The sequence below is a fragment of the Miscanthus floridulus genome, chromosome 9 (assembly GCF_019320115.1).
Source record: "Miscanthus floridulus cultivar M001 chromosome 9, ASM1932011v1, whole genome shotgun sequence".
Taxonomy (NCBI): Eukaryota; Viridiplantae; Streptophyta; class Magnoliopsida; order Poales; family Poaceae; genus Miscanthus; species Miscanthus floridulus.
The window spans coordinates 84,350,862-84,360,807 of record NC_089588.1 but is presented as its reverse complement, the minus strand read 5'-3'; the positions used below and the strand labels follow the sequence as shown (position 1 = coordinate 84,360,807).

General features: G+C 41.8%; 1 pseudogene; it reads right to left on the bottom strand.

Moving 5' to 3' along the window:
- Window positions 1-1,042: 1,042 nt before the first annotated feature.
- LOC136480200 (disease resistance protein RGA4-like) lies at window positions 1,043-4,986 on the bottom strand (annotated as a pseudogene).
- Between the last annotated feature and the right edge of the window lie 4,960 nt (window positions 4,987-9,946).

The window sequence follows — 9,946 nt, the reverse complement described above, 5'->3', positions numbered from 1 at the left end:
TGAACCTATTTCATGCAAGACAAAGAGTGCGATGGGGGGACTGGAAGGAATCACTGAAGATTCTGAAAGTGCTACCGAACAAGGTGAGCGTTCATGCCACGTTCAGAAATCAGAATATAATTGCAGTGATATATATGGGTACCTGTTATTTTAATGGGAACTGAAAAAATTGGATTAGTTTCTGCAGCTAAAAGTTAGTAGTAACCTATTTAGTTTTCCTGTCTATTAAGAGAAGGGGCATTCTCATGGAAACATTTGCCACGAAAGCTCTCTGTTATATGATAACGATGATCCTGGATGGCATATGGGCATTCCTACTTTTTTAACACTCTGTGGACAAAATAATGGAATGAACAAACTACAATCACCAATCTGAATGACAGTATTGCAGGACTCGTTTCAGACTGGTCCGAACTTTCACTGTATAGGAACAATAGGTGCAAATGTAGTAATAACAAACTTCATTGCTTCGTGGTTTCTAAAGAAAATTTTATTGCAGAACATCTGTTGCCATCAATCAGACTGCAGTACATGGTGCATACATGGAGCCGTGGAAGTAAAGGCAAACTATCAGTTTTTGGTGTGAATGATAATTAGGAAGAAATTTTCTACTTTTGAAGTGACAGAAAAACAGAAATTTTGAAGTCACTTGATCTTACTACAAGATAATTCTGAAGATTCATGCTCCAAGCCTCCAACTTTGGATCATTCTAATCCCATACAAGGGTAGGGGTGAAGCCTGAATGGGGAATCAATGTACTTCTTAAACCCAGCAAAGGCAATTCAATTGACCAAGAATAGAAGTACTGAAGCATACAGTGGCATCAAGGGAGCGCATTGGCGTGCGCTTGCTGATTCATAGAATTGATTCTGCAGATTGTATTTGAAAACATTTGGGTATGTTGCATTAGTTTCTTTGACACTATATGGGATGTTGATGCCATTGAGCTCAAATCAATTCAATCTTTCAAGATAGCCAATTCCAGAAATGGACTGTACCTGGGTCAATGACCAAACAATACTCCCAAACAATAGAGGCTAGCTAGCTTTCTATGAAGCAGACATTGGGCTTATTAGTGTGGTCCCTTGCGGCTGCTCGCCATGCAATTTTTATCCCATCAACCACCTGACTATGGAGAGCGAGTTCCGTCAGATTTTGAAGGCATTTGATTTCGATACCCGGAAGATTACCAAGAGATTTGCAGAGCATTTGTAGCGATACAAGAGACCGCAGAGCCCCAGCCTGGATTGTTACATCGTGGAGACTTCACACGCCCACAAGGCACATCCGGTGCAAGCATGGGAAGTGCTCAGGTTGTATGACCAGGGGCCCAAGGTTATCTTCGACGAGCTTCAGATATTTTAGCACACGCAAATTGATCAGGCCAGCTAGAATGGCTCCCCCTGCAAGATTAGTCGACGAAAGGCATATCTCTTGAATACCCCTCAGCTTCGTAACAAACTTCTCATGTTCTGGTAGAGAATCCAGGAACTGTGTCAGGTTGCCACTCAATTTGAGCGAGGTAAGTTTGCCCGGGGCTTGTAGAGATTCCAGGAATCGAACTGAGGATTCGGTAGTGGAACAGTCTGTGAAATCAATAGACAGGGAGCGATCAACAATAGCGATACTGTTACCGTCACTGGTGAACATCTTGACGGCATCTGAAAGATGAGTAATGCTGGTTGCATCTACAGAGGAATCCAACCATATTTTCACCTTCTTCAGCTGCCCCATAAAAAGCATCTGTTGTGAAATTCCTTGGCTCCGTTCCGCGACAAACCCTGAAAGCGTCTCCAGGACCAGGTGATCACAGTTATCTGACAAGAACTTGTCTAGCTTTTTGTTTGGGATTTCTTGTAGCTGAAACTTTCCAAGCAGGTGTTTCAACTTGGGTAGCTGGAGGGCTTCTAAGCACAGATCCACTGTTTTGGTTCTCCTCATGTCGAGCGTCTCTAGACATTGCAGATTCCTTATTTTCTGTGGAACCTTACCAATAGTTTCACCGAGGCTCAGATATTTGAGCAGAAGCAGGCCACATATATCTCTGAGATGTTTTCCTTCCAGATGAGAGCATTCCTTGAGATCCAACACCCGTAGGAGCTCATACTTGGCAAACTTCAGCGTATCCTTATAACTGTGAAGATTGGCAGCAGGGAGTACCGCCAGGGGGAGACGAGATAAATCCTTGGGCAGTTTCAACCGCCTATTTGCTGCTGCTGCTGCTCTGTTAGGATGGAGAGAAAGTCGGCGAACACATGGCAGTTCATGGCCGGTCCGACCACAGACTAAGGTGATGAAATTATTGGACGCTGACTTCTTGCGAGAAACGGAGTCCAGCATTATCTCGTAAGGCCGGCATCTCTTCACCTTTCCAGTGTTGCTTACTTGAACGGGCTGAATGATATTGCGGTTGATGAGGGTGTTGAATGCCACCTCCTCAGGACTACTTCGAGCGTCCTCCTCTGGTTCAATGAATACGATTTCTTCAGCCAACCATCTCCTTATTAGAGGATTCCTTCTGACCAGATGATCACAAGGGAACATGCAAAAGTACAGCAACAAGTCCTGAAGACCAAGCCCAGTTAGACTCTCATAGTTACTGACAAGCATCTCTTCCAACTTTGATCTAAGGGTGTAACCCTATTCAAATTTACTTTCTGTCAGCTCTAGGATCTTAAAAAACTGGGATCTGCTGCTACACTGAGCAAGTGCTAAACCTTTACCACAGATGCAGCGTGTTCCTGCTGACTGGATGTTTGTTGTCAAGATAATTGTCCTTCCAATTCCATCAGTCCAGGGGAATGCAGATACCATGTTGTACAGCTCATCTGCTGCGGCCACATCATCAATTACAATCAAGAATCTGAAATATGCAAATTTAGAAAACAATCTTAGGCGTCTTCGATTCACGTAAACCTGTAATAAATCCACCGCAAAAAAAGGGAAAACACATATGATAGGAATACATTGTAAACTGAGCCGAAACACGTGAATTAAATTCCTTGGATACAAAAAGAGGTTGCCGCGCATGATTAAAAATGGAGGTGCTCACTGTTTTTTTATTCTGTTTTTTTTATTTATTTTTGCAAGACGTGGCAACAACATTAAAGACAAGAAAGATGGAAAACACAAGAAACTAGGTCTTGTACAAAAATCAAAGTTTAAGAAACAATATGAAATTTATTGGAATTGGCATCTTAGATACCAAGACACAATAAGAGGGTGGGGAGGAAGATGATTGAAGAGAGGGGACAAAGATTATTAGAAGAGTTTATTCTGTAATCACAACTAAGCCCTGTTCGGCACAGTTTTCTAAGCAGATTCAGGAGCTATTTGGAACTTTTTTTTTTTGGCAAACTAGTTAAAATAGAACAACTTGTCAAGTGGAGTCCAATAAAACCAGCTCTCACGGGGGTGGATATTGGATGAAGTTGAAAAATATACTAGCTTGTCTTAAGGATTCTACTATGAGAAGCTATTTTACCAAAAAAAAAAAATCAAAACAACTTTAACTCCACTCATATATGAGAGTTTTTGGAACCGACAGTATGAAAGTCCAGTGAAAATAATGTGTTCCATAGGTGTCAGTTTGAGAATACCCTATGTAAGGCGATTGTCTTAAAACTACCGCAAGTTCATGTCTTAAAAACCATTTATGTACTAGTGACCTGGATCACTATGTTCACACATCGTCTTAAATTAAATTCTCCAAATAAATATATGTACATGACCGTGTGCATGTACAGAAGTAATAGTATGTGGTTGTGAGCATTGTGATACATTAACATTTTCATTGTTATTTCTCATTTGCAAGGAGACAAAGCCTAATGATCTATAGAATTTTAAAATCTTGGTTGCTAATTATTTTTCAGTAACCATATGTGTGGCACACGTATATCGAAAATATAGGGCAATTAAGATGAACTAGCCTCTCCTTTATTTATGTGATCCGGGAGCATCTTCCAAGAGTCCCCCTATTCACCCTAGAGTCAAATTTAAGGTTTATGTGAAGAAAATAACCCTGCAACAGTTTTGTCTGTTCAACACACAGTGGTAACCTGTTTCTGTCGATACCTGACGTCCATAAACGAACTGATGTAACTGTAAATGGAGAACACTACACTACTACGTACTAATCCGGAGTATAGACGACAGAGAAATTAATCACCTTTCATTCTTCGGCCAACGCTCGATAAACGTGGCGCCGCCATGTTCGCCACCATTCTCATGGACACGCCGTTGCCCACAGCGGTTTGCTCTGAAAGGACGTATTCTTGTATCTCCTGCTGAAGCTCCACCTCGGACTTGGTGGTGTGGTGCCGCTGACACTGACACCGTTGAGTTGGTCGAGAATCTCTTTGGCGCACTTGCCCCCCGCACTAACCCAGGCCCGACAACCGAACTGGCGACCAACATCACCCTCACAGACCTGCTTGGCAAGATGAGTCATACCTGGGCCACCGCCGAGGCCAACAATGGAGATTACCTTCAGCTTCTCCTCTGAATCGCTCTGCACAAGTGCAACAAGTTCCTGCTCCGCGTCCTTCATGTCAACGACGCGACCAGCTGGCGGTGGCGGAGCAAGTTCATGATGGGAAGACGGTGGTGCACTGCTGCCTGATCCTGATGTGGCCAAGTTGATGTAGATGTAGCTTGTTAACTGCTCGCGTGTCTCCTTTGCTCTGTCCTTGAGTACACCAATCTCCCTGGCAAACTGTCTGCGGGTCATCTTCCCGATGTGGAAGCGATCGATGCACTCTTCGATGTCATCTGCCAAGCACCTGAGTTCTGCGAGTACCAGTCTATGAAAATGACTGATAATAATCCATGGTTTATCTCGTATGAGAGCTTGGATCAACTGAAGCTCACGTTGGAGGAATCCAGCATCAAGCTGAACCTGCCCCAATTCTTCACTAATCACCTTCAAAAGCTTCGGTGTGGTGGTCTTCAGTACGGTGGCGGCTACGGTCACACCAACCTCCATCTTCCCAGGATTGGTAGATATCTCAGCAATCCTCCACAGATCTAAATCATAAGTGAAGTGGCCTTGTGGCCTTGGTATGACTGGAAATTGATGGTGGAGGGGGGCAGATTCAATGGTAACTGAATTTATGTAGATGTCTTTATCTTTACCTAATATATACCTAATAACGTGTTATCTAGTGTTGAGTTTGGCTAGAGCTACTAATAAGAAACAATATGTTCTGTGAAAGCCTGGTGTGTCTAAGGTTTCCTTTTGGTAAATCATACCCACGCTTCCAGGGGTTACTTGCAATTTACACACAAAATTAAAGTTAATTATTATGAGTTGATCGAAATCTTAAGATAAGTGAGAACATATAGTACCTCAATTTTAAAATAGATGACCTCCTAAAATTTATGCATTTATAGTGTTCTATACTTAACTCTTCACACAAAGATAATAAGACTTCATTGAAATTATATTATTTTCAATACATTACTCTCTTGGTCCCACAAAGAGTATCACTCTCACTTTACTAGAAGTCAAATATTTCTAATTCTGACCACATATATACAAGAGAATATTAATATTTATGATGTATAATACTACTCCATCCTATAAAAAGAGTTGCTATGGAACTCGTGCTGGTCAAACTTTCGTAAGTTTGATTAGATTTACAGAAAAATATTAGCAACATTCGTATCTCCAAATAAGTTTATTATGAAAATATATTCAATGATAGCAATTATGCACCATAAATATTAATATTTTCTTGTATATATTTGGTCAAAGTTAAAAATCTTTGACTTTTTGGAATTCGAGAATGACACTTTTTATGGGATGGAGCGAGTAAGTGTCATTAGATTAATTGTTGAACATAATTTCATAATAAACTTATTTAGAGATATAAATGTTGCTAATATTTTCTATAATGCTAGTCAAACTTAAAGTAAAGTTTCACTAGCATAGAATCCTATGCGACACTCTTTTTGGGACGGAGTATTACACAAAGGATTTTCTGAGGTGTGTAGCTCCATTTTCAGAGATGGGTGCGCGACGGCCTATGCAAACCAAAAATTTAGTGTCTTAGGATTTAAATCCATAACCTAGTACTCAGCCATAACGTTTCTCTACCACTACACCACACACTCATTTATGAGTCTATGTAAGATGCTATCTTTTTATATCAACATTTCGTGATCTTGTATTAAATATTTTGGCTACTAAATGAACTCAAATAAAAAAGTTTCAACTACAAAGTTTTAAATCTTCTCAAGCACTACTACAACTTTTATATAGGATGTGTCTCCATTCGAGATTGTTTGAAAATTTCAAAATTTGAATGTTAAAGTATGTGAATTTAAAACAAATATTTGAGAAAGTAAAAATTTCACATAAAAAACATATCAACAACAAACATCATGTAGATTAGGTCGGACACTATAACTTTGGTATTAATTATGTGAACATTTAAGGTTGTTTACAAATTCTAAAATTTAGATTTCAAAATCTACGAACTTAAAGCACATATTTGGAACTCTAAATAACTTCAAATAAAAAATTCAGCTACAAAGTTGTAGACTATACTGCACCCTGCAAGTATGTATGGGAGAGCATCCTCCATGCACTGAACCGGCAAATCCATAGCTAGCACAAGACGTCATCGGCTAGTGGAAACACCTGTGGGAAGCATGGTCTGGCCAACAATGGAGTGCTTTGGACACCGTCTTTGTATTGGTGCCGTGGCAAACTATGGAAAGAGAAGAACGCGAGATACTTCTGAGGTTTGACCATGATGATGCAATCTTGGATCTTGATAGTCGAGGACCACCGATGGATACAAGCGGGAGTGGTAGGACTTAGTTGCTTAGCTGTTGTACTGAACCAGACCGTGTATTCACCAAGTAACTCTGACTGACTCATGGTTGGTTCACCAGCCCTGCTTGTTCTAAAACCCTTTAATTTCTACCTTCACACAGTGATATGCAACACTCTTGAGTATCCGAGAAAAACCATCATATATGAATATGACAAACTCAAGATACCAGACACCAATTCTCCGTCTACCCACCCCTCTATCGATTTTCTGGACAGCTACCACTGCCAACACCGGCTGGCGACAACCACGATGGCGGCTGCAATTTCTCTGCCCCTCTTTTCCCCTCCTCTTCTCTAACTCCTTACTCTCAGTTGACGAGTTGACAATTTTTAGGTTGGACCCATATGCTAGCGGAGTGTTCCATTGGGTTCAAAGTCGGTTGTAGGATCTCAAGCTTGAGGGCCTTGCAATGGGCATCATGGCTAGTTATAACTGACGTGTGCAACTGCAGGGTGATAGAGGTGATGCCAATAGTGCTTGGGTTATGTTGCTCCTACTGCACACATGTGGCGAGGCCTACTATGGTTGGGATATACACTACTGGAGGCCGCGGCTTTGCCGAGTATTTTTACACTCGGCAAAGAGCCCTTTGCACTTGGCAAAGGCTTTGCCGAGTGTAGCACTCGGCAAAGTCCGCTCGGCAAAATTTTTCTCGGCAAAGGGTCTTTGCCGAGTGCTTTTTATTGGGGCACTCGGCAAAATAAAAAACAATTTTGCCGAGTGCTTAGGGCGGCACTCGGCAAAATATTTTCGGCCGTTCCACCGTTAACGGTTATTTTGCCGAGGGCCTGACCCAGCACTCGGCAAAAAAAAAATTATTTTTTTTAAAGATTACTTTGCCGAGTGCCCAAGTCCAGGCACTCGGCAAAGTTTTTTAATTATTTTTTTAAAAAATTACTTTGTCGAGTGCCCCTGTCCAGGCACTCGGCAATTTTTTTTTTTTAAATTACTTTGCCGAGTGCCCCAGCCCAGGCACTCGGCAAAGAATTTCTGGATTTTTTAAAAAAAATACTTTTCTGAGTGCCGTTTACAAATTCTAAAATTTAGATTTCAAAATCTACGAACTTAAAGCACATATTTGGAACTCTAAATAACTTCAAATAAAAAATTCAGCTACAAAGTTGTAGACTATACTGCACCCTGCAAGTATGTATGGGAGAGCATCCTCCATGCACTGAACCGGCAAATCCATAGCTAGCACAAGACGTCATCGGCTAGTGGAAACACCTGTGGGAAGCATGGTCTGGCCAACAATGGAGTGCTTTGGACACCGTCTTTGTATTGGTGCCGTGGCAAACTATGGAAAGAGAAGAACGCGAGATACTTCTGAGGTTTGACCATGATGATGCAATCTTGGATCTTGATAGTCGAGGACCACCGATGGATACAAGCGGGAGTGGTAGGACTTAGTTGCTTAGCTGTTGTACTGAACCAGACCGTGTATTCACCAAGTAACTCTGACTGACTCATGGTTGGTTCACCAGCCCTGCTTGTTCTAAAACCCTTTAATTTCTACCTTCACACAGTGATATGCAACACTCTTGAGTATCCGAGAAAAACCATCATATATGAATATGACAAACTCAAGATACCAGACACCAATTCTCCGTCTACCCACCCCTCTATCGATTTTCTGGACAGCTACCACTGCCAACACCGGCTGGCGACAACCACGATGGCGGCTGCAATTTCTCTGCCCCTCTTTTCCCCTCCTCTTCTCTAACTCCTTACTCTCAGTTGACGAGTTGACAATTTTTAGGTTGGACCCATATGCTAGCGGAGTGTTCCATTGGGTTCAAAGTCGGTTGTAGGATCTCAAGCTTGAGGGCCTTGCAATGGGCATCATGGCTAGTTATAACTGACGTGTGCAACTGCAGGGTGATAGAGGTGATGCCAATAGTGCTTGGGTTATGTTGCTCCTACTGCACACATGTGGCGAGGCCTACTATGGTTGGGATATACACTACTGGAGGCCGCGGCTTTGCCGAGTAGTTTTTACACTCGGCAAAGAGCCCTTTGCACTTGGCAAAGGCTTTGCCGAGTGTAGCACTCGGCAAAGTCCGCTCGGCAAAATTTTTCTCGGCAAAGGGTCTTTGCCGAGTGCTTTTTATTGGGGCACTCGGCAAAATAAAAAACAATTTTGCCGAGTGCTTAGGGCGGCACTCGGCAAAATATTTTCGGCCGTTCCACCGTTAACGGTTATTTTGCCGAGGGCCTGACCCAGCACTCGGCAAAAAAAAAATTATTTTTTTTAAAGATTACTTTGCCGAGTGCCCAAGTCCAGGCACTCGGCAAAGTTTTTTAATTATTTTTTTAAAAAATTACTTTGTCGAGTGCCCCTGTCCAGGCACTCGGCAATTTTTTTTTTTTAAATTACTTTGCCGAGTGCCCCAGCCCAGGCACTCGGCAAAGAATTTCTGGATTTTTTAAAAAAATACTTTTCTGAGTGCCCCTGCCCAGGCACTCGGCAAAGTTTTTTTATTTTTTTTAAAAAAATACTTTGCCGAGTGCCCCTGCCCAGACACTCGGCAAAGTTTTTTTTTAAAAAAATACTTTGCCGAGTGCCCCAGCCCAGGCACTCGGCAAAGAATTTCTAGATTTTTTTTGGAAAAAACTTTGCCGAGTGCCTTGTCCATGGCCTCGGCAAAGACCCCGAGAATTGTAATTTTTTTTTACATTCCATTGTAACAGACATATATATATATATATATATATATATATATATATATATATATACACATCAATCATCACATCTATATCACCAACATGCATTATATATCACAAGCACACGCATATTTAATAAATCCATCGAAAATCCATCACAAATGCACTAAAGTTCAACATCACAAGTTTATTATTACAAGTTCGACATCACAAAGTTCAACATCTCTACTGCGGCGACGGAAACTGCAGGTGTGGCCCCCTGGACAGCGGTGAAGGACCGGACTGTGGCGAAGGGTTGACGTGATCAGCCGCCGGTGACACGCTAGCGGGATTGTTTGAACCCGCCGACAGAGGCTGCACAAAAGAGAAGAGATTGCATGTGTTAGACTAAAAATTGAAAATTTCGGCAGCACCTCCCCTGCACGGGGAGGTTTCCAAC